Source organism: Bombus huntii, chromosome 3, assembly GCF_024542735.1.
Source record: "Bombus huntii isolate Logan2020A chromosome 3, iyBomHunt1.1, whole genome shotgun sequence".
Taxonomy (NCBI): Eukaryota; Metazoa; Arthropoda; class Insecta; order Hymenoptera; family Apidae; genus Bombus; species Bombus huntii.
In genome coordinates, this window is record NC_066240.1 from 11,347,368 (window position 1) to 11,373,994 (window position 26,627).

Below are 26,627 nucleotides of genomic sequence, written 5' to 3' on the forward strand. Positions count from 1 at the left end.
AGATTTCTGGTTATTTTCTTCTCTTCTTGGAATGTATTACCGGTACCCATCCTTTTCTCGTGATGGAACAGGGTTTGGGAGTTGATGTTGGCTCGTCCGGGGGCGGCAAGTTCAAGGTTACCACGTCCAGGTCACGTCCGGGCATGCTAACCCAAATACGATTACGGTCTGAGTACAGTGGAGAGTCGAGACAACAAACTCGAGATCCAGTTGGAGTTTGCTAGGCCAATGGAACAAGGATCTAGTCCAATTCCCCTTTCAGGATTACACTCCTGAGCGGGTCTGCGGCTTCCTCGTTCTTCTGGGATGTTTGAAAGATATCGTGCATCGTGTCGCCGTCGATGCTATTAGTTCTGCGAAAACCTTTAATCGCGTGGGGAAAACTGGACTGTTTTCGTAATCCGACGAAACGTTTGTACGTTGTGACCCGACCTTCTTAACTTCGACGTTGCTTCTTTTTATTTTCAGATATCTTATTAAAAGATAGCTCCTCTCTTCTTTTTTCTTCATTTCGTCCATTTTTTTTAAAGGCCTGTTTGTTTTTTGCTCGCGTTGTTTTTCGCAAGTAATCCGATGTTCTTGGACGCCTGTGTCAATTTATCGCGCGCATTTCAGATATCTTCCCGATTACGAAATTAACAGCGAAATTACGAGCCGATTAAAATTCTGGCACCGCTTTTTAAACGCGCTCTCGCGGTTGATTACGATTCATGCAGTTGCATCATACCTGTGAAAGAAGAATAATACGTAGTAGCTGTAGACTGTTTCATGTCGATTACCTTGAACAAATAGAGTCCCTGTATATTATGGATACAATTTCAGTCTTTTAGCTTGCTAAATTAATAAAATCATCTATTGTGATACGTTGTTATTATTAATCATCACGATCGATGAGAAGCATTGAACGTATATTCATTAACTGTTTAGATTGGGGTTAAATTTTACTTATAAACAAATAGAATCTTTTATTGTGTAAATCCGAATTTCTTGTGACATTCGATCTTCTGATTTTTGTAGTTGGTATTTGGACCGTTTTATCAATCTCTATCTTTTTTATGACTATATGCCGTAATATAAAATTTATATATTTTGCACCTATCCATCTGTGATGTATACAAAAGGATTGCAATGCGCCGCAAGTTATCCACATTGTTATTGCGCTTAGTCACGAGGATTATCGCCTCGTAATAATGTCACTAGGACGTCTCATTATGAAACACCCACCAAACACGCGATTTTCTGGAAAGAAGCGAACCAAATGAGAAAATATTCTTGTTTATAACTTCCTCGAATTTTATCATCTAACACGTGCTTCGTTATAGATGTTCATATAGTGCGACATTGTTGCTGATGTCACCATTGACACGTAATAACAATTAACGATTCTATGGAATTATCTGAACGTCGAATTAAAATTACAATTACAAAATTTTTGTTATTTTCCGTAGCTACATAGGAAATGTTGTAACATTCATAACTTCATAATCCTATTATGATAATACAATCTTATGTCATTGATAATGGCTCCCTTATTGCTAATGGGAATTCAATGAAATTTCATTTCTTTCATGAATTTGCCTATCGACTCGTTTTTTCTCGATTTTTACCAAAGTGATTTCAAGGAGTTTTCTATCTAACAAAATCGACATGTTTCATTTTCAACGAATTACGATTCCACAAGTGAATGGAAGCTCCGCGAGTGGCTTTCCATTAAAATAGCCACAGTGGTTGATCAATCATGGTTGGTTTCACAGGAGGCAAAGTTTGTTCGCAGATTTCCCTACCGACAATCGTACCGCTTGTCTACCATCCGATTCACGTTTCTCCTCGGAGTTGGAAAATACATTCGCTCTCTTTTCCTATTTTCCGCGTGGGACGTGCATTCAAGCGCGTCAACCTTGAACTTCATTCGCCTCTTCGTTTCTCTCTCTCTCTCTCTCTCTCTTTCCTCTTTAACTACCCTGTCCTGTTCTTTTTCGCTATATCTCTCTTTCTCTCTCTCCTTCTCTCTGGTTTTCTATAAACAACTTTTCTATTTTTCTCCACTCTCTTATCTCTCTATCAACGTGCGCCGTTTTCCTCTCTCCTACTCTCTTTCGTTTGATTCACTGACGTCACGGCTATCGACCCGAAATCCCAAGACTGGGTCTGTGTGTTTATACTTGCATACACGTGGAGTATTCGCACGTGTACGTTTCTTTTGATACGCTCTACCATTTAATGCATCTCGTCGCATACGAACTCATGATTCGCGTGAATCACACGCACATTTTCGTTATGTTGCTGGGGAGTACATTCGCGATGCCATGGCACGATATCGAACCGGTTTGTCATTAACAGGGTTCACATGGAATCTACAATTTCATTTCGTAAGAATAAATTATTCTGTCGCTCAATTGGAATACGTAGAACGATGGATGATTGTAATTGTGGTTGATTGTATATCCTATGTCGTTGATTGTAATTGTCATGATACTGAAGAATTACGCTTTGACATTGTTTCAAAAGTCTTACGAAATTAGATACTATAAGAAAATTTGGTTCTCTGTGTTACAAAGTATAACTTCTATCAACATAGATTTCAGAAATCCAAAGAAGTTAAATTCTGTAATAAAAGTTTTTCCACTTTTGTTTTACAAGAAAGAGGAGATTAAATCCTATTACATTATCAATAACATACATCAATTACAATGATATAATATCAATCAATACATATGTTGTAATACTAATATACTAATAAGAATCAGCAATGGCCTCGAGAATATGCATCAATGGAGAGTGGTAAAACAATGTTTCAAAAGTTGAAGTAATTTCCGAGATTGCAAGCTAAAACTTCCTTCTTTGCCTACAAAATTCTCGAGCAATCTGAACGATTGAACGCCGCGATACAATCTCTCAAATTACATCGGCTATAGTTTCACTCTTTATTACCTTCTTCTTGCATACATGTACTTATTCATATTATGGCCCAATCTTTCAACAAAATTTACAGCAAAATCTTCTGGAAAAGTTCTTTATCTCTAGACTATTTTGTTTCTAAGATACATACGAGATAATAAAGATTTTTCTAATCTCGTAACAAGACTATCGTTATTAGTACAAACAACGATATCTATGAATATGAATCACGTATTCGATTTTAATATATCGTTCCTAAACAAATAATTAAAATTTATTAATGTACGATAATATAAGATGACGATAAATATTTCTTTTAGCCGTCAGTTTCTCGTTAATTTATATATTTTTATCAATATTTGTGTGTTTTCGTTATAAAATGTCTAAAGTGTATGATTTTCTCTGATATACTTAACTATGTTTAATTACAGGTGATTCATCGAGGTAGTCGAAATTTGGAGCAGTTTCTACATTGCGTTATGATTAATTTTTGTTGACGCGCGTACGTGCTCCAACTAGACGTCACGTCCTCGTGACCTGTATGCAGCTGTGTGCACATAGTGTACGTCAGTGTAAGCTCATGTACGTCGTATCGAGACACGTCAAGGCCAGAACCGTAGACGCGAGGATTCACGATGGAAAATCACGATCACGACGACGGAAAAAATGGAGCTTCCTGCAAAATTCAGGTAAGTATAATAATTGCTCTTCGCGATCATCATTAACATTCGTGTTTGACTTAATATTTCATTAATGTACGTACTATGTAGTAGTATGAGTGTATATTTATTATGTATTGTATTTTACGATGTATGAATTAATCAAAAGATCATATGTACAATTAATTTTATAAATCGTTGGGCTCATTTAGAAACTAACGTCTGCCTCTTAAACGGACTGCGCAACTGCACATTTCATGCTTATGATTATTACCAATTATAAATGTATCGATTACGAATCTGACGAATCTCAACATTAAATAACAGCGTGATTAAAAAGAATCAGGATATCGAGGATAGTGGAGTAATATTCTAGTAACGCAGCGATCACATTAAACCCATTGGTTTTTCCTCTTTTCGTGGATTTTGTTCTGATTACTACTGGAAATTCCGTTTTCGACATTAACATAAAATGTACTTTGAGTGTACAAGCTTGTGTGGTCGGATAACAAAGAAAAGATAACGAATAATAGCGGTCACCCGTTTTAGACGGCGATCGTAAGAATATGAAAAGTTCAATTGTACACTAAGAATGATCTCGTTGGTAAGAGGTAGACCGGCGTCAACTGAAAAGCCTATCTTTAATGATCAGCCTGCGGTAATGGCCCATTGTAAAGTGTAAGTCAGGTGATATAGCGATGTGTGTGTTAAGTGTCCTTGACATCCGCGTCCTTGTCAAGAATTTTTCCGCATTCGATTGTTGTTCCAAGCATGCTCCGCGAACTGCAAATAGAGAGGAGGGAGAAACAGGATAGAGAGAAGGAATCCGGAAAGTAGAAGAAGACGGAAAGATCGGTTGTTGAATGGTGGACGGCACTCGACCTTCGTTGGGAACTACCTACATGGTAAAAGATAAAGCAGACAACCAGGCAACACGTAGAGAAGCTATACAGCGCGTCACTAAAGTATTTGAACACCTATAGAAATGTTTTCTGAATATATCAGGTAGTTTGAATATGAGAAAGTTACATGCAACGTACATAACACGTTCATTAAAATTTTCTATGATAAGTGTCTAAAAACGATCATGAACCATTGTATATCATTTATTGTTATTAGCTCGTGATGGCAAGGAAATCATTTGTTTTTGAATTTCGTAGATACTACTTGTCGATCGATTTTCAGGATTGTTTAAATTGAGAAGCACGCGACAGAACCGGCGCTTATAAAATTTTGTCACTTTATACATCGCATGATGCCTATAAAGAGGCAAATTGCGAAACAGAATACAAAAAATAGATCGTCGAGGAGTACATTAGTAGTTGAAGTCTTATAAAAATAGAATTCGTTTCTTCATTTGTAATTATAATATGGTGACCGCGTCTTCGTTGAACGTATGTACTTACGTCTCTTTAATAGACGTGACTTCGTTGAGATTTAAGTAACACGATACGTTTGTAAAATCTACTACGATTTAGTTAGGATCGTTAAACAGGCTATTACTAGGAGATCATTTGTAATATTGTTTGGTTATTAACGCCTTGTTGAAGTATACTGCTTTTCAAAACATCGTAAAGCACCGGGGAACCTTCTGTCAAATATTTACAACCTCAACTTTTCTCTCATAATCGACTACACCTGAAACTGGGGAAACATCGCGTCCTGTTCTTTTGACTGTTCGAAATTTACGGCTCCTTGTGGACCGTTGCGCCTTACGCTTTGAATACTCTTAAATATTCGGCCCTGAAATACCGTAATGGATCTTCAGGGGTCGAAGAGTAAGTTGGCATGATTTGCGACCTCTGTTGCTCCGTATTCTTTTCGTCTGTTTTCGCAAAGAAACACATCGTCGCAAAAATACACATTTTTTCTTTAGACACGCCAAAGGGAAACCTTGAACCGTCTCTTTGTTACATCGAATGTATTACAAAGTTTCGGGATCGTTCGATTCATTCCTTAGACTCTCTAAATCATTTAAAAAAAAGGTGATCAGATGCTCTTGCACACAATCGAATTAGTATTTAGTGAAGTATTACAAGTTATAGATACTAATGGATTTTGTTGACAAGATAGGATCAACGTAATAAAGTTGCACAAGTAAATTTTACAGATTTCAAGCCACTCGTACACGTAACTATAATTATAAACTTTTAACTAGTTACTAATTTATTAGTATTATTAGTGATATTAGCGATCAGCGATATCACTCGTAACAGATACCAGAGATACCACTCAGCACGTAATATTAGTTGTATTACTACAATTAATGTTAATAAAATCATCAATTTTATTATTGATTGACAAGAGACAAATTACAATCTGTAACTTGTATAATTAATTGGTGTATCCTATTATCCAGGAGAGCTTAGATTACGACATTTTGAAAACATTCGAACTTATACAAGCAAATACAAAAATAGCCCTATATCTCTTTGAAATCATATCGTCGTCATTTCTACAGTCTAATATCATTTCAGATATATTCTCCAACATCCTTCAGAACGGCGATTCTTTTATTCTGCCCTTTGAAATCGTATACGAGATTTACGGACACAGGATCGTCGTAAAAAGCATTGGAGGCCTTCGAATTTACCTGTGAATAAAAACCATGGCCCTAAAGTGCTCTTAAACCGTCTGGGAGCTCTAATGTGCACTGTTATACGACTGGCGCGATCTTTCTGTCGAACAATGCCTCGTAAAATACTCGATGGCCTCAGGCTCGTGTCGCACGATCGCTTTACTGCCGTCACTTCGCAACGATGACAATGACAAAGTGACTGATGAGACACACGCGATCGTTCGCTGGTAACGAAGGATTTTGGACCACGTTCAATGGTACGCGAATCCTGGAGTTCACGATGGCGCCTGTTTCACGAACGCGTTTCCCGTTCTGATGTTAAAATACATCGAGACGTATCGACGAAGGTCAACCTGTTATTTAGTTGTTATTAATAACCGTGACTACCACCACGTCACGAGCAAATTTCGTGTCCGTGTTGTGTCAGGACATATACAAGCTTCTGCCTCGGAAATAGTCGGCATTCTGAATGAACAGTCGCCATTCGGTCTAAATACATCAAAAGTATATAAGGCTATTCAAGATGTCTATTATTAAGAGTGATTCCAAGAAATTCGATCGTTGCTTTGAAATCTGACCACTTCTCGTACCATTCGGTATACTCGAAGATTTTATGGAAAGGAAAACAGGGAATTCGTCAAAGTATCAAAATTAAAGGAATATAATTTACAAAGAATATCCATTAAAAATGTAATGAAGATAATGCGACGTGTTGTTGGCGTAATTTTTCTTATGGCAAATTCATCATTCTCGGGTTGTTTAAAATAGGATCGTGATGCGTAGAGTGGGCGAAGAAGCGTGTTGTGCCATTCCAGCTACCAAAGCAGGTTCGATTTCCGTGTGCGCGCCACTGCGGTTATTGTTAGAGCAACGAAGTTACGTGCTCGTTTACTCAAGTGGTTGATATACTGGCTTTAACATGTGAGCACGTGTGTGTAAAACAGAGGCCAAAGTGCACCTATGCCCGCGATTTCAGGCTAAAAACGGAGCCAAGGATATCGGGACGATAAGCAGGGCTAGGGTAATCCAAGCCCAATACCGTGGCTGTTCTTTGTTGACCAAGGACTGTCATCAATTCTAAAATTGTTCTTCCAGTTTGTTCTGCGATTCCGCTCGATCGTCATATAAAGCATTCAACCCTTATTCAACAAGTATATAAGTCAGTCTGAAGTTGTAATACGATGATGGCGACTATGATGGTTTGGGGTACGTTTAGAAGAAAATTCAATAACTTTGATTTGTGATAACTAAAAGTATAGAAGTAATAGATATACATACACGTGGTCACAGTACTAGCGTTTAAATATTTTACATAAATTTTGAAATACTCAAACGATAAGAATGTAAAGCAGTTTTATACTTTCAATAGGAAATAGAAAAAAATGTAGAAATGGGTAAAAGAAATGTATCAGGATTAAATCGTAATTTAGCTAAGATAAAATGTGCCATTTAGAAAAGAGGTGGATTAGAAGTACGAATTGCTTCTTCGTTTTTGCAAGGAACTCTGAAAAACCAAGTAATTGCCTCTAAAGGTCGGCATAAGAAGATTTTCTTATTTCGTTTTCTTCGTTTACCTTCAACCAGCTTTATAACGATTGCTTTACTATTTGTGCATCCTTGGTCGAGGCGAAGGTTAACCAAGGCAATCTCGTTGATTCGTCAAGGATCATCTTTATCTTAGAGAAAGCGAGACTTTCTACAGATGTTTACGAAAGTTATAAGATACCAAGGGCAACTCCTCGAAACCGAGTTTTCACCGCATGGAACGATAAAGCTTTGCGGTTTCATGCCTAAATCTCGGATCGATGCACGCTGTGAACGATTTACATTCCGACTCGTATTCTTAGGGAACTTTTGTACGATACAAACGATCCAAAATCTTCAGAACCGTTCTCTTGCTTTCGTTCTATCATTTCTTTTGTTCTATTGACATAACTGTATCGGCGTGCATTTACAAATGCCACAACTCTTTGTTACATTGTTAGCCCCTAAGGATGTTCCCTTTTTGGTACTACGATAATTCAAAGTATTGTACAAGTCAAAGTTCGTTCGTATTCTTATAAGATACATTAGATTCAGCTAGAATCAAACATACGATAAACATTTATTATTCACGTTATAGTACCACGCCAGAATAATTTACTTATAATTCTCAATGATTGTAAATAAAAAAAAGGTATTCTTATAAGATCTATTGTATAAACACTTATCACTGAATTCTTTAGATTATAGCTCGAATCATTCGTGAAAGTTATTGCGTGTAAATTCGAAGAGGGATTCTGTGATATTTTTATACTACCACAAGCATCTTATTACATTTATAGAGCGTATAGAGCGTAACATAGGATCTATATAGGATCTATATACCTTTTTAAGATAATTGTCTTTACATTTAGTTTTATCATTATCAACTTTCTACGATAGGATCAAAATATCTTTAAACGATCAAAAGTCTCAATATGTTATTTACCAGGATTATAAGAGTTACTTAGGAAAACACGAACTTTATCAAGCATCTCGATGAAGAATACAATGAAATGTTAAAAAATGAAGCGATCTAGTCTAGAGCTAATATACATCGTGGGAAATCGTTTATAATTCAACGGTATCGAGGAGTGAACAACCTGCAACACAGCTTAAATACAATTTAAACATTTACGAATATAAATATAATTCATTTTCATCTACCCGAACATATTCGTACACATAATGTAACACACATGCCACTTACTCCAGTCATATAATTGCCATATATACAAATTTTCGCGACAGCTGTACCGCGTCTGTCTGAATGAACGCATTAGCCTCGTTTAAACAGATTTATGAATCGCTATACATATCCAATAACGTATATCACCCACGAGGGGGTTATAAACGCCAACGTGAAAATATATTGATCATCACCAGCGAAGAAGTGAAACGAAATTCGAAGGGTCTATGATTTGCTCATGTAATAGTCGTATTTCGAAGGTGTGTTTGCCGCGGGCAGAAAAATTGGCCGTTTTATGCTGACCGGAGGAAGGCATCGACGTAATTGAAAGAAATACAGTTCGTCAGGTACCCGCAGCCATAAATCCGACCAACGGGTCGTAAAACGGTCGATTCTTTTCACTTTCGTTGAGCGGTGAAATGTGTGTCAGGAGGTCATCGGGCCATTGGCCGTGTTCCACTTTCCGAGTTCCTTTTCCCTTTTCGAGATCGAGGACCACGCCGCGCTCTCTTCGTGTGTTCGCGTTTCGTGAAAGGGGGGAATCGATACAGAAAGGAAAAAACGGAACGCCTTTTTCCTTCTTACTTTTACACGCCGTGTTTCGTTTGCCAGATTTCGCAACCGGTCACTCTTCCATCGCGTTACTTCTCTTTTTGGTCTGTTTGCATTCGACGATTTTAAGCTTTCACGGCCCTGATTTACACAGTTGCTACTATTTGAGTTTTTTTAATTCTTTTTTTTTTTTTTGGTGTGTTACATTTAATAGGAATTATATCTTAATGTTTCGCTAGATATCTGGTAGATAAGAAAATCCTGTAATTTCATTTCGTGCATTGTAATCTAATAACATTCGGTCATGAAGTGATTTATTAAAAACATCGAGGCAATTTCTGTTCTGAAACATCGGCTCAAATTCGAGCCTCGAATTCTTTCAATCATTTAGATTATTTGATTATTTAATTTTTCCAAATTATTTAGGAAATTTAGCGAGTATGAATTGATTATCAAAGAAAACAGAATAACATTCTAACTCTATAACTTATTTATCTATTAATTACATAATTCTAACGTTATTAACAGGATAAAGTTAACGTTTATTCCTACTTTCGTCGTACTCTTTCTTTTCATGTACGGGTCGAGGTAATCTCGGAAATTTATCGTGGGATATTTGTGAGAACATTCGGTGGCGTTGATATTTAAAAAATGTTGATTAATGTCAGCTCGTGTTTCTCTGTACTATCCGAATTAATTTAAAAGACATAGCTGACCATGAAAGAGTTACGATGAAGTTCAACGGTTCTGATATTTGGAAAATTTTGATTAACGCGCCTAATGCCATTCTCACACTACGATCTTAATTGATTAATATAATACTAACATAATAATAATATAATATATGCACAGGCTCGCGCAAGTATGCGTCCACTTTTAAATATCTTTTATAAATATATTATCAATGTTATACGAGACATTTTGAGATTTCATTAGCATTGTAATGAGATTCGATTATCATGATTTGTTCTATTTCGAAAACAATATATATGCATCACGGGACAATAAATCTTTCTGATACTCGATGAAGCAATTACGATAGAAAGTGTGACAGTACAGGCTGTAAACTTGTTTAATGACTGTTGCATCGTTGAAATGAATGTACGTAATCACACGAGAGAAAAAGGCATTAGACGTCGAAAGGGCAGACAGGTATTAATGATTGTAATCGTAGTTTTCGCGCGAACGTATCACTTTAGGCGATAATTTATCTTCGGTTAATTAGGTATGTCGTTCATTAAATTGACAATCAGCAATTGCGATTCCACGTGTCGATCATATAAATAGCAATATTAATAGTAATATTTCTATCCATATTCAGAGAGATATTATTATAGCAATAGTCAGCGCTTCAAAACATAGTTCTAAATATCACTATTCTGGCTCATGAAAGATTTAAACACGTACGATAAAAAACTTCTATATATGTATGATGCATATGTTCAATGTGTTATATAAAACATCTTGAAGTTTCATTAGCATTATAATGATACTCGACTGTTATGACTATGTCGGTAGAGTTTCAAACAGGTCTGGAAATATACATATAAGAATTATAAGCTACCATATTCAGTGCAAGTATATATTTCGCATAGATGACAAAAGTATTTCGATAATCGATTACTTAAATACATAATAAATGTCAGTATTCGGTGGGGCCATATTTAACATTTATTCGTTCTATACGTTTTTTTTTTATTTTTTTTTTATTTATTTATTTGCATTTTACAATTTGTCCAGTAGGACATTTGGTAAAATATTATAGCTTAGTGATATAGTATTATAACATGTGGATGGCTACCCCCAGTGGGATACCATCTTCGAACGTTCTATACGTATTCTATTCTTTTATTAAATATATGTCTGCGATAAATGTATTGTAATTTCTACGTACATTTTCTGCAGGCTGATCTTCTTTTTAACCAATAGAAAAAAAGAAAGAAAAAGGAAATTCCCTTCGTGCTTAAAATGTTTCATACAACACCCGTAACATATTCGTAAAAGGTTTCTATAAATATTCCAGCACTTCCGTCAATTACTCTATGTAAATACACACCGCGCTATGTAATATCATTTTACTTTATTCGGTCGTAACAACATCGTTAAATAGCGATACGATGCGATGGTATGGTACATTAATGGCCGCGTTATTATCAGTTCGTCGTAAATACGCGATACAGATGACGGCGAATCGCGTGTAATCGGGTAGCCATTAATATCAGTCCGCCTCGTTGATATAATTTCAACGACGACCGCGACTACTTATCCCGGAAACGGCTTTCACTTTCTCCCCCACTAACGCGGGTAACTTTCACTAACGAGGCCTCCGCGAAACGACTCGTGCGCGCACCTACGATAGTAGATCGGTAGAGAGGAGAGAGAGAGAGAGAGAGAGAGAAAAGGGAACTGAGAGGAAGGATGAATCGGGTTTCTGGGTCGGTCAGGAAACAAAGCGAAGCCCCGTTGTCCCTTCGTCCTCGCTCGACGACCTCGTGAATTCGTTGGACGGAAGGATGCCAGCCTTTCGACGATCGAAATTTCCCTTCCACTCCGATGAATGACATTGAAAACGATTAGTGTACGATGTCGTGAAGAATGTTCGTTTTGTACGTATACGGGATGTTTGAAGAGGTTGCGTGAACTGCTAAATAGTAAGGGATACGAAGAGCCACGATGAAGAAATTTCCTTTGTCCTCTCGTTGTTTGAGCTTTGACATCGTCATCTTCCATTCAAGGACGTTTTTAAGTTGCCTTTACGAGTTTTTTCAAACGTATTTTATTGGGCGAATATTAACGGTGCTTGTGATTTATGTTATTGGATTCTACAAGTTTCTTTCATGTCACAGTTTAACCTATTCTCTTGTGATTTCTTTTTAATGGATAGAGCAGTTTGTTAGGAATCTCTGACCAAAGGGTAATCTTATTGTATCGTTGAGATAAAGAGTTTGTAATGTACGTATAGGATGTACTTGCTGTTCTTTGTCCGAAAAATGTTAGAGAGAAGAAGTTATAACATCGAAGGTATAAAGTTAATGTTAAAAAGGTGCGAATAAATTTTGGAATATTTCTTAACCAACACTTAACATTTCATCGAGCAACACTTTTGTAATATTCTCCAACAAAAATAAAGCTTTAAACGAACGGAGCGAAATTTCGTTTGTTGCGCAACTTCAAATTAAGAATTTTAATGCAAACTACGATCGTTTGTCAAGTAACTAACATTGGCATTCGGAGATTAAAATAATTCTGGTCCTATTATTCAACATCAGCCTTCAAGTAACTTACTTAACTAGCCATGAAGATTCTCAATGACGCTAGGAATAAAATGGTAGAATCGTCTGAACGTCTGTTGACATATTTTTCGGAACCGTTCGAACTTGTTAACTCTAGGTACAATCATAAAATCAAATATACTTGACAGACAGTCGCAATTATGACAGGCAATACAGGTCTGCGTCGATACTTGCAAATACATAAACTTGTAAACGACGAGCTCGAGGAGGCACGAGTAGACACGCGAGGGCCACGCTCGCAGGCGACCTTGTAAAACCGGAAGACGCCTCTGCGTTCCTCTTGATCGTTTTACAAGAACGCGTACCTCTCTGTCGTGTGCCGACACGATCTCACTTCTTTTCTTTCTCAAAACTGACGGTTTTACCGATGGTGAAGGCTCGATCATAAAATTCCGTTCTGGCGACCTGATGTCCTGGCGTCACTGCGACAGATGTTGCTGCTTTTAGATATAGTTTTAACGTTCTCTACCATCGTTACGGTCACAGACCGAGAAATTGTTGCGCGTGGCTCTAGAATTCAGCATATGAGAAAGAAAGTAATCGTCCGTGGGAAGAACCTACGTATTTCTCCTTTTACTTTCTTTTATTTTTACGAATTTTATTTGTTAAAGGACTGGAAAAAATTCACTAAATTGAATACTAAATATTACTAGGTTCGTAAATAAATGATAATGTAGAAAATAATCTAAGGGATCTCAATATAACGTATGTGAGAGATTATCGACGAATATCGTCGAGCGAGAAAGAAAGCAAGAGATCTTAGTACAGTGAGAAATTATTAGAAACTATCTTCTTATGAATTTTACTAATTTTAAATATTTCTGTTAGGGGCGAAATTGCAACAATAGGCAGATACAGAGGAAATTTCGTTACGGAAGAAATATAGAATTATAGAACTCCTAAGGAATAATAATCTAAAGAATAATAGAATTAGAAATGATCAAATGATAATTATATAATTGAAATACAAAGTCTGGAATAATTTATATACGAAAAGATCAAATAGATATTTAAAAATTCAAATCAATTTCTAGAAAATTCACATTACGATTAAAGAGAAGTTTCAAAATTTCTCTTCGAATTCGAATTTCTTCCATCAAGCAACTACTTCCTTCTTAACTTTCTAATATCCAAATCCTCTCAAAGTAGGTTTACTCAGCTTTGTCTGTTATTCGCCGAATCGCTATCGTGTTGTGCGATTAGATTCCAAATGGAAACAAAGGCAGAGCGACATTATGCTAAGCCGATGGTGTCAGGAAGCGACGAATGTGGCACGCGTATCATGTGTTATTCGGATCGGTATCGTATGTGTGTATTATTCTGGCGGTTCATGGCCTTCGAAAAGGGATCGAATAGGGACGTGGCAACACACTTTGGACGATTAAGTAGGTCATGACTCCAAAATATATGCTACCGTACTGTCTGCTCGCACGGGTTCTATAGAACTCAACTTTCAGGCCGTCTGCCTTTCGAGGTTAAAGGTCAGCCAGCTTCTACGTCTCACACGAAACGTATTTATAGCAGAAGACTTGTTACTCGTCCTATGCGATTCTATCTACCGTTTATCGAACAAACTTTCGCCTTTTCGAGTACCGTCTTTCAATCAAAATTTAGTATCGAGATTATTGCCTCTCTCCAATATCTTCATTTTCAAGGTTTACTTATACAGAACAAAATTATATACATACACGGTTCCTATGAATAGAACTAATAATCTGTTAAGATTTGAAAATCAATATTTCTTTATCTTTGCGTCGGAGTAGATAACGAGGCGCCCTAGATAAATTCTGTCAGTATGTTTTATAAATAGAAAAAATATTTATTTGATAGAAGCGAAAAGGGGATCTCTTAATCACCAACTTCTACAATCACAGAATTAATAGTCAACAAAGATAAATCAATTTCATTCAGGTCGATTCTAATCGTTGTAAACGCAAATACGATCTATTTATAATGGAATTCTACCAAATGTTCAAATCGGACAAATCGCGAATGTAAACAACTAAATAAAAAAAAAATGTATAATGGAAATGAAACGTAACGCTAAAAGATTGGAAATTCGTAAATAAAGAGATTAATACGTTCAAGGATTAACGGATTAAAAAAATACCGTGAGATTTCTTTCTTCGACCTTTTTGCTCTGTACAAGTACTACTGTTAACGTTAACATTGCTTGTTAACCGTTAAATATTTCTAAATCCTCAAGCAGAAGCCGTGGTAAAACGTGGATGAGCACATTTGTCATTCTGCCAGAGCAAGTTCAATTCACTTTCTAATGTGGAGCAGCATCGCAGCTAGTTAAACACGCGAGCGTTCGTTGCACGCGAATGGGATTTGATGCTCGCCAAAGGCGGGAAAACAGCCGACCTTGTTTCTATTCGACGAAAGTAGAATGTCGAGGGAGACGTACGAGAAGAATTCCTACGGATTCATTGTCTGCCCGTGGACAATGGGGAATAAGCTAAACTCAAAGTGGGTGAATAGGTCATGAGTTACGCGGTACAAGCGGAGGCTGTTGGTCGTCTTTCTACGGGCAAAATGGACCACGCGGGGACGCGACCGGTTAAATCGAAAGTCGAAGGCGACATGTACCCGACTGGCTTCGTATTCGTTCGTGTGAAAGCTCATGGAATGATACGTTATTGAAATTCCTCGTTGATTGCTCGGTTGTTCGCTTTCGCCGATGATATACATACGCGTGTATGTGTACTCTGGCGAATGTAGAACTTTCTGATTCGTCGATGTTTCGAAACAGCGAACTGCGTTTGTTTTTGAAATTATGCTCCTGTGAACTAGATTTCGGATTAATATACGAGTCACTGAGAAGAGTAGTATCGATCAAGTTTATAAATTGGAAAATAGAGAAACGCGATGATAGGAATATTTTTTTAAGTTCGACGTGAAATCCGTGTATTATTTGTGCTATGTTTATGACAAAGATTCTTTACATTTTTGTACATTTAATTTTTTCGTAAATGTATAGACGAGTGTAGTAGTAATTAGATAATTGTCAAAAAATGATGCGCGCGAGGATTGGAAATTGTTGATATCGGTGTTTGAACAGAGTTGGATAATCATACGGAGAAGTTTCCTGTCGTAAGATTTCGTTGCTGTTGCTTCGAGTCTGTAGATTTCGTTTAGAAGTTGCTACTCTAATTTTATTTGATTATTTCTCTTTCGAACGTACTGGTCGACCCATTATCCTTAACTACTTCCTATAAATTCATTCCACGCAGTTTAAACTTTGAAACTAGGTTCCGTAACTGCAATTTACGTAGCGTTGCGCAGCATTTACTTCTTCACACTTTCCTTCCAGTTCTTTGCTTACATTTTTTCCCATTCCTGAAACTAGAATTATTGCCAAGTATTATTACTACTATTAAGCAATAAATGTCTCAAAGCATGATATTAACTAATATTTCTCTTTACGGATGAGTATTACTATTAATAACAGAGAAAGAGAAAGTTTAACCAGACTCGAGTTGACTGTTTCGAACATTTCTACAAAACGGGAAACGAGATTTGTAGCGGACGACAATTATAGCGACAATTGAAACATGCTACGCAGCCACTCTGATCTTACACTTTAGTCTACGTATTCGTTTGTTCAAGTAGATCTGGTATGCGCGAAACCAGACAGCAGTTACTGCAGCTGTGTCATCTTTTTATTATTATTATTATCATTTATATATTTTATTGATCAGAAGGTGCCATATTCAGCTAATCATTTACTATTTTATTTACCAAACCTATAGTATTAATTCGTAAAAAAATTCTAATCCAACAGTTAAGAAAATAATTTATCTTTCTTACGTACAACGTTCGATAATCTCTTCACGAAGATTTAAATTGCTCGTTGAGAAAAGAGAAGATCGCAGTTCGATTCTTGTTCCAATAAAATTGGTTCAACAGGTGCTGCCCTCTGGCCGATATTCCTCGAGTGAAAAGTCGCGGTAGATCGCGATCCACAGGATCGTTTAAGTAACAGCTGCATCACGATCACGGGAGGTTCGTCGATCGTACTCTCACTTTCTCTGCGATATTTCCGACGACCCGGTTTTCAGGCGACACAGTTCGCCCCATCAAACGAGAAAGTGAACGCGTAGACCTGCTCTCCTCCCTCTTCTTCGCCTCATCATCTTTCTTCCTCACCTTCTCTTCTTTTAACCGGTGAAATCCCCCGTGCGTAGGCGAGGCGGGAAGAAAGCTTTTGTCCAGTCGCTGTAACGCGGTAATCAGTGTCCCAGCGACTTATTATTACTTTCGAGAAACGACGGAGATAAATCTGTTCCAACGACTTCCTAGTAGAACGATAGAGAACAGAGAAAGCTTTGTCCTCGTTATTCGAAATCAGCTTCTGTCGCGCCGCTTTCTGTTTTGATATACCGTTTGCATATTATTTCGCGTTTAATAAGAAGATGCAGTTTCGTTTTTAGCGCAGGTCAAAAGAGTTATCGTTAATGATGAAATTAGTATGACGTTTTGATCAAATTGAGGAAACTATTTCAGTTAATAATTTCGTAATTGTAGATCACAGCGGAAGAACATAACAGGTCACGTTTCCCGTTTTTCAAAACTCGATACATCGTCAACTTTATAATTTTTCATTATCGGAACTATCTTTCTATTTACATATACAGGGTGGTTGGTAACTGGTGGTACGAGCGGAAAGGGGGTGATTCTACGCGAAAAAAGAAGTCGAAAATATAGAATAAAAGTTTAAAAATTTAAAAATTTAAAAATTTAAAAATTTGGAAATTTAAAAATTTAAACATTTAAAAATTTAAACATTTAAAAATTTAAAAATTTAAAAATTTAAAAATTTAAAAATCTAAAAATTTAAAAATTTAAAAATTTGAAAATTTAAAAAGTTAAAAAAATACGAACCAAACGAAAAATGTTTATACTATATTTTCGACTTCTTTTTTCGCGTAGAATCACCCCCTTTCCGCTTGTACCACCAGTTACCAACCATCCTGTATATAAATATCTTTATCAAATCGAATATAGTCTTGATTTTTCACGAAACCTCGTGGATTTACGATCAATCGCTAAAGAGTCTACTATTTTGAACGCGGAACAGCAGTTAGAAACAAATTTTTTGCGATACTTCATAAAATGTTACTTTTCCTTTATTCGAGCACTAAATCGAACATGTCCACTACATTTTTTCCTCATTGAATCTTACGTTGATCGAATTTCCCAGAAATAACAATTCTCGTAAAGAAATGTCGAAACGTTCAGACAACACAGAAAGATACAGAAGAATGACATTACCTCGTAATCAACGAGTATACAACGAGAGTACTAGGTTTTAATTACCGAATAATATAAAGATCGAAGGGTCAACAATGACAGATTTACCGCGCTTTTCCCATGCGTTCCTCGATTATGCGTAATTTCTTTGTGTAAAAGAAGACACATGCCGAAGTAGCGATTTATTTTTCCCGGTATCCTACTGGTGTTCACAATTAACGAAGAGATGTATTTAAAGGAGATTCGAATTCGAAGCACGGACACAGCAGAAATACACATACCGATCCCATCGGAGAATAAGAGTGTGTCGCGTAAGCTGGTATTTTCAGCGGGATGACAAACGCAAAGATACCGTGACGTCAGGGATCACAAGCGACATTCCATTGTCGCGGAGGTCGACCGTGGTTCGTTCGTGTCGTAAGAGGAAAGCACGAAAGTCATAGAGGAAGTAGTTTATTAGGGAACTCGTTTAAACAATGCGTATCCAATACATCGAGTCACAGCTATAATTGAACGCCGCTTTAATATCCATCGGTTATCGTGACTGAAATATACAGGATGTGCCAGGACGCTGGTACAATCCACAAGAAGATGATTCTTCGTGTAAAAATAAATAAAGAATTTATTAACTTTACTCGATACACAGTGAACATTGAAAATTAATAAGTTTCAATTTAACGGATTCATCCGTATGATGAATACAAGCGTCGATAGAAATCAGATTTCCTTATAAAATCTTCCTATCGAAGCAATAATATCGCGCAAACAAAAATTAAGTAAAAAATCGTGTTTAAAAAATGATAAATTTGCACAAAATGCTAGAAGATATGCCATCACGTACGATGTCTGTGCAAATATCTTTGTTGATCGCATAATTTTGTATTTGTATATGTAACGACACGAGTCGCTTCTTGTCATTAACATTATCTTATTCGCTCGAAACGTACAATTAGTATGTACACGCGTAAGTATTTAATGAATTCCTAGAACCTTCTTTCTCAAGAACGAAGTGTTGAAACGCGAAAGCTTCGTTTTGCAATTTTAACTTATGATTGCATAAGAAATCATCCCCTTCCCAATGGTATCGCTCTTATTAGAATATTCTCTATGTAAAAAACAAGCTAATAAACACTTCTTTAGACGAATGCACTTTCGTCTGGTGACTCGAGACTATCCATATTCATACGGTTCCCACAGTGACACGAGCTTCTGGTAAACGCTCATGGTACGTTTGCACGAGGCGTATACGCGTGAGATCATCCATACATTAAACGTCTTTCCTACGCGAGTCAAGGTCGGTTTTCAAGGCTTACCGAAGCGTTTCCTAGTTGATTACGTTCAATGGAACACATTATGCATGTGCGTTCGACTGGATGTCAACCGATAGCTGGCTGTCCTCATGCGCTTCAATTCGCTCGTCAATGAGGACAGATCCATGTACTTGGCATATCGCGGTTCGCGAACCACTCTTTAACCTGTTAAACCAAGCCAGACGAGCTAACTTTATCACTCGGATTGTCAATCGCCTGGAGGTAATAATTTTTTCACTTGGTTATATCATATCCTTCTTTGCATGTCGTTTTATTTTTGTTGAAACCAAAATGTATATACGTCGTTCGAACTAATTATAGGATCGTTACTATATATCGGCAACAACCGATATTTATAGGTCGATTTATAGATCGTTATTCGTGTCACATAGTATAGGTCACATGCATAAATTGTTGAATTTGCTTTAAACGAAGCAGGAAATGCAAATTCTCAAAAACAAGTCCGTAATTCGAGGAATTTTCCTCCAAACGATTCTAAATGTCATAAACTGTCTTTTAGTGTGCGAGAAAAATTGTTTTTTTTTTTTTTATTAATTACTGATAGCAGAAATTCATTTTGTGAGATGATATTCCAAAGAAAATATAACACAAATTTCAAAGCAATTTTACCGAGAACAAATACGTTCATCGTTTATTGAATCAATAACTGACTGAAGTACAATGTACATGGAAAGATAAAGTGCAATTTCGAACACGAGAGGATTAGATCGGTAAATGTTTCGTTGTATTTATCCGAGTACATATTTGATCGAGAAAGAAAACATTCATGAGGAGAAGCAGCGTTTGAGTAGTCGATCTGAAGGAACAAAGCACATTCGCATCTCGTATTGGAACGAAACAGAGTAGCAATGCTATACGGATGTATGTATAATGGCGACAAGGCTACGACTCGAGCCGTTGAACGAAATGCGTAGACAAAGGAGTCGCGAGCGAGGCCTTCGTAGCACGTGTGTAACTGCCTTTAACGCTATGGGGAAACATAAATAAAGTCAGGGTCGAGTGACCACACGTCATCGTCCCTCCATGGCGTACTCTCCGGGGCTGTACCGCCCGGTAAATGATGGTTGTTCGCAGAACATCGGACTCCAGGAAACTTTCACTGTCTGACAATTTCACTGTTTCGGTATTTCCAACGTTTCCGCCGTTGTTTTATCCCATGAAAATGATAGATCTGTTTTATTGTCTGGTGGAATAGGTACATCGTCGTCGTCTTTCGTCGATGACAATAAAAATTTGGCAATTTAAAGTTGCAAAAAAGTCGTTGAAATATTTGAAACGAATCGGTCCACTGTGTCTTGCGAAAATTTTGTAAAATCCTTAGCAAATCTCCTGATCTATCGTCACCGCAGTTAAATCTATCTCGACAATTCGAATTGAAATTGACGCGGTCTAATGAACGAGTTAGCTAAGTTCTCAGCGTGTCGCACGGCGAACTAGGACGAAGACAATTTGCGTTGTCGGAGGACATCTGCTCGTTTGTATAGGCCGAAGGTCCTACGAGGCCTTTTGTCACGTACAATGCCGCACGTTTTGCACGGTTTAGACGATGATGAGGATGGATACGCACGATATTAGCCACGCTTAGTGCCGTTTCCTACGGAAACAGTTTCGTATTGTGTGCATTGAAGCGAACACTTTTAAGCTTAGCATAGCATAGCTTAGTTTAGCTTTCCGATGAATCCCCGACTTTACGCACGACGATCCGTCCATGGCGATGTTATTAAGGCGATTGTTACAGGTAAATAGACAGGTGTGGTAAGTACGTGTAAGAACGAGCCAAATCTCAACGTGGAAACCGATCGCGAATCGTTTCCATTTGCTTTATTGTTTACGCACGATAAATATTCATTTACACGAAGGAAAAGCCAATCCTTTCGATGGATATCTTAATTAGAAGGATTATTTACGAGCTTGTTTGTAGATAGATACGTACTTCGGTGTTCCTCAACCAGGTGTTGTTTCTTATCGATTTTCGTGCATCATCCACCGATAGATAACAGTATCTGCAGGTGTGTCAATTGGCCTGAAAAAATCAGATACTGGTGCGTTAGTGATTTTTGTAAATTAATAATAGAAACGATTAAGTTCTATTCAATGGCCTTCTCAATCTTCCTCCGATAATGAGCGACAATCGAAATTCATTTTTATCACGTAGATACGTCGTAGAGTTTCTTGCATTTTGAAATTATGTAGGTACTATTAGATGGATAAAGGGAATATTTTCACTTGATAATTTCTCTTATTTACCCAAATATGTACGACGACATTGGAAGCTTGTTGGTAACACATGTATACTATATATACAGGGTGGTTGGTAACTGGTGATACAAGTGGAAAGGGGGTGATTCTACGCGAAAAAAGAAGTCGAAAATATAGAATAAAAAATTTTTTTTTTCATTTTTCCATCGAGACAACGATCTACAGCGAGATCCGTTATAACGTATCGCACGCGTACCGAGCGAAAATTCAAAGTCGATTTTCTCGAAAACAAGGCCTCGAACGAAAAATGTTTATTCTATATTTTCGACTTCTTTTTTCGCGTAGAATCAGTCCCTTTCCGCTTGTACCGCCAGTTACCAACCACCCTGTATATAGCTACGATCACAGAGAAAAAAGTAAGCACTTTCGCAAGATTGGATTCGATAGTAGCATTAAACAAACTCCCTGAAATCACCGTTTCACGGTTCTGATATTCTTCTGACACAGGACTAGTAGTATTTCGAGTTGTAACACTTATGAAATACACGATACGTTCAGATACTTTCATACTGTGTGTTAGTGTGCATACCTGTAATTGATATCTATTAACACTATCTGACTCCTCGAAGAAATCATTATCAATCTAATACTCGAAAAGGCGGACGGCCGTCAAACGTCTTTATCGTTATACCTTCGGTATGTGTGCAGAAGCACGCCATCGGCAAGGATCGTTCCCGGTTTCTGTGTGAGTCGGCTTTTGCCCGAAGGACGCGTGCGTCGACCGATTAAAGCGGCGCGCAATTATCGCACGGGGACCAGTTCCCGCTATTCCAGTTCTCTACTCATTCGTTACGTAATCCCGATTGTCGGATCGCATAAATATTCTCGCGGGATCCGTTATGCTGTTGCACGCGTGAATGAGCCAATGCAGCCTTTGTGCAACGACCTTCCAGCGATTCGAAGCCGGTGCGTTCACGGCTGCATTCTTCCGAAGCGATTGCTCGCTTTTCAGATGAAACGCTCATTTCGTTACATTTCACCCAATCAATTCCTCTTGTTTTTCGTCTGGAACATACAGTGGACTCATGAGAGTAATCGAACGTTCATCATAGAAAACTCTGTATGAAACATTTTGAAATTTCATTAGCACCGTAATGAAACATGACTACCGCGATTATATCGGAGAAATTTGGAAATAACGTATATCGAAATTGTCGTTAGATAAATAAAGGTGTAGATAGAGATTGACGTGCAGTATGAATTTAAACGTCTTAGTAAGTGCCATCGAACCTTTACTTACCCTAACATATTCTGTATTTAGTTGGACAAGAATTATTAGATGTTTTTTCGAAAACAGATGTAACTGACTGTTATTAATTTTACCACACGTTTTGTAATCGAACATAATTCCGTGAATCATCTAATTTGATTAATTACCATCGTATGAGTAAACGTTCAGCTCGATTACGCGAATCAATTAACAGACACGAGCGATCATTTTTCAATTTCTTTCAAGGACCCTACACAGAGCCAGGTATTGTAAGCACTGTAAAAAAGTATACGAGAACTGTTCGCATACTTTTACAAAAAGCATCGTTTTAAATCGCCATCGTCGTAAACTACGAGCCTTCTATCGGCTATGATCCTTTCGTTCGATCTTCGTAAGCAGGAACAAAAGTGGCATTCAAAAGGTGTGTTAGTTCTAGTTCTTTGCGAGAGAAAAAAAAATATAGATTGAGGAATCAGGAGGTCGTTATGACGTATCAGGAGTACCGCTATCCTCTCACCTGCGTGAGAGGTGTCCTTCATCGTCCTTGAAGTTCTGTCCGTTTTCCTCAATGACGGTACAAGTTAATTATTCATTCGCGATTGTTCCACGTTGCTTTCGTTTCGTATTCCATTTCGCCTCATCTCATTGTCATAGTTTGGCGCCTTGTCATTCGAGAAACTTTTATCATAATTCCCCTATCCGTTCGAATAAAAGCCTTTCTCTCTGAAATGATTCCTTTTATTCACAAAATAATTCTCGTATTCTAATATGTTGGAATTATCTTTGCGTTATTTCAAATTTCATACAGTGGATTTCGATTTTTCAAGGATCTTCCAGACAGCATTTTGTTAGCTTAGAAATGGCAAATTTTCTTAAAATATCAACATCCTGGTTCCTTTGAAACGCAATATAGAGAAATGCAATTCTCCTTTGATTATTTCTCATTATAAACATAAACTTGGTCTCCGAGCCAAGAATCGATATTAACGTAACTGAAATCGCCAAAAACGTTAATCACGGCGAAGAAGGAACAAGTTATATTTATTAATAATGGCCCTTCGTCTTGAAAACGGAATTTATACAATGTAACGAAAAGAAGGAAAGAATAAGCACGCGTATGTGCTACGTAGGACCGTTGAAGAAAAGGTAGGAGTACGATAAAATAGCTGTGTCGAGGATATTTCAGTAATGTTTATCTCCATCTACATCTCGAAGGACACAGCATAGAGAATGACACGATCGATATCTTGGAATTGTACTTCGCATTGTATGCAGTTTGCTATAACGGACCTCCAGCTGACAATCAAGCTGACCTTTGTCACGTCACATTCTTTTTATCTCAATCGAAAAATATTTGCTCGATAGTTTGCTTCATGATGGATTTCCCGTGTGACATTTACCATTCGAAGTCACAGGATTGGAAAAATGATGGTGTTCTTCGTTGTTCGATATTTTATCCAATATTCCTGGAGCTCGTAAAACGTAACGCGAGATGTTATACGTTCTCGTAAAAAAGAAAAAGGGGAAAAAAAAAGAAAGTATTGGATAAACGAATTTGATAGCCTGTGAAGCTTAACGTTGTTATGAAAATAAAAATTGTTAAAAAAATTATAAACGGCGAAAGATGCGACAGAAGCTAGAACAAAAAGACAAGAGAGAGAAAAGATAGAGGAACGCAACAGTTTGATAAAAACAAGGACGATCGATACAAGCATAGCATATAGTAGTTTTATGACACCAAAGTGTCAAGGATATATTAATGATTGATTGTTTATGACGTTAGAATCACGAGCTTTAAGGAAGTCTTAAGTGACTCGTCTAGACGGAAATGCTGGTAAAAGGAAGGTATCTATCAGCCGCAACGTCCTGTGTCGCATTACAAACTTTCAGGGTCGATGTGAACGTGAAAGAAAGCCATTATACTTGGTACCAGCGATCAGGATCGTTAAACACTATTTTTAGCCATACGATTTATTAATTACCATATATCTGCAGATAAATGGGGTTAACTATAGTATGAATACAATGATACATTTAGTGTTTGCAAATAGAATTGTCATTCAAGTTGGTTCAGCTATATTAATCGTTTGGAGGTCGAGATGCCATTAGTGAATTTATTGAAACGCAAATATGCAATACGCGTGTAAGGTAACCATACGTAATATGGAATTAACCCGATTTCAACATAGGTGCTAAAAGACAACATTTTTTACAGTTTATATATACAGGGTGGTTTTAAAAATTAAACAAAAAAAAAAATTAAAAACAAATTTTTATTCTATATTTTCGACTTCTTTTTTCGCGTAGAATCGCCCCCTTTACGCTTGTACCACCAGTTACCAACCACCCTGTATATGTCAAACGATCATTATTGTTTATTATCATAAAACGTAAACTTGTAGAAAATGCAATAAGCAAACGACTACTTGTAAATTCAATCGATTATCGAAAGTTTGATCTCTATCTTGTTCTAAAATATACAATTGAAAAATGCATCTCTGAAACTGTTTATTTTCATGAATAATTACAAGGTAAATTAAGTTAATTCTGGAGTAAGAGTGTTCGTTAAGTGTACGTAAAATATGCGTATACAGCGTACTCGATGTAAAATTTTCATTCATATCCCGTTTATTTCTTATTTATTTCTCATTTGTTCTTTAATTTGCGTTTATCGAAATCTAAATCTTATATAAATGTTCGCAATCTGCTTGCTATTCGAAGACCTTCGCGGAAAGACCTCGATACTTTGACGAGTCTATGCAAATTACGAGCTTGTTTTTTATTTACATAGAAAAGAAAAAAAGAAATACGACGAGAACACCAGTACAGAAGTAACTACGAAGACTCTATTTAAAATCCTTGAATGAAGCTTGATCCTCACGCGGTAACACAAACACGAAAGATCAGCTTCGATCGTGTGAGATAATGGAGATACGTTTGCTGGAAACATGTTTAATATTTACACGCGAAAAGTGTCGAAGCTTCAATTTCGTTACGTAACCGGCTTCATGGAATGGTTGAATGTTTGCTCGTTTCGAGACATCCGTTCTCTTTTTCTCACCGATGCTTCTTCTTCGCCTTTGATACGATATTGCAATAGTTACTTTGAAAATGAGATATAAAGAATCAGCTAAAAAAACGTATCGTCGCAAAATAAGAGATACGTGCGAATACCCTTTGCGTCCACTATAATTCCGCAAGAAATTCTTCTTTCACGAGTCGCAACAAGGAAGATATCGTACCCTTGATTTGACTACACTCGAAGGAAGTTGCGGTTTTTCGAAAACGCGATTGTCGTTCCCATCGCGGATACATCTTAATGCGGCACGGTCGTTGTTGAAATGTGAAACAGGACATTGCGGCCACCATGAAACATTCGTCGACAACATTTGTTCCCTGAGTAAATACAACCGCTCCGGAAGTCACGTGATTACCTTCCCGTCGCCGTTATCGCGATGAGCAACGAGGAAAATAAGACAGCGGATTATTTTGTTAGTTTACATTTGCAACTACAAGTAAATAATTTGTCGAAACTCGTGGAATGTCGAAAAATAGTATAAAGGTCGTCGACAAGTCTAAGAGAGGTTCAAAGTTTTAACCGACTTTTCTTCGTTAAAATCGTTTTGTCTAGTATTTTTCCATTTTTCGGAATACGCTGAATTGGTTGACGTTTCCACCGTTTTCTTTTCTTTTATCTTTCGAGTAAAGTTATATCATACAAGCTGTTACGAAGCGATTATTAAATATTTGAAATCGAAGAGAAAGAAAGAAACTGATCGGATTTAGAATTTCCTTCAATTTCGAAACGGTAGATGGAAAGATTGGGAGCGAAAAGAAAGCAGAACCGAAACCGTACCTTCCCACTTTCTGATACGAACGTT

General features: G+C 37.2%; 2 long non-coding RNA genes across 6 annotated transcripts in view; one reads left to right on the plus strand and one right to left on the minus strand.

Moving 5' to 3' along the window:
* The window catches only part of LOC126863685 (uncharacterized), a 238,782-nt gene that overhangs the window by 2,421 nt on the left and 209,734 nt on the right, over positions 1-26,627 (plus strand). For 4 of the 5 annotated variants that reach the window (XR_007688945.1, XR_007688948.1, XR_007688946.1 and 1 more), the window contains exon 4: positions 3,330-3,587. This is a non-coding gene — a long non-coding RNA (uncharacterized LOC126863685). Of the gene's footprint in view, positions 1-2; positions 2,262-3,329; positions 3,588-26,627 lie in introns of those variants that run through there. The other variant, XR_007688949.1, reaches the window with a different exon arrangement.
* LOC126863689 (uncharacterized) lies at positions 9,958-18,487 on the minus strand. Its single transcript, XR_007688954.1, has 3 exons — positions 18,055-18,487; positions 16,508-16,911; positions 9,958-16,038 (listed from the first exon to the last, which is right to left on the minus strand). It is a non-coding gene; the product is annotated as an uncharacterized LOC126863689 (long non-coding RNA).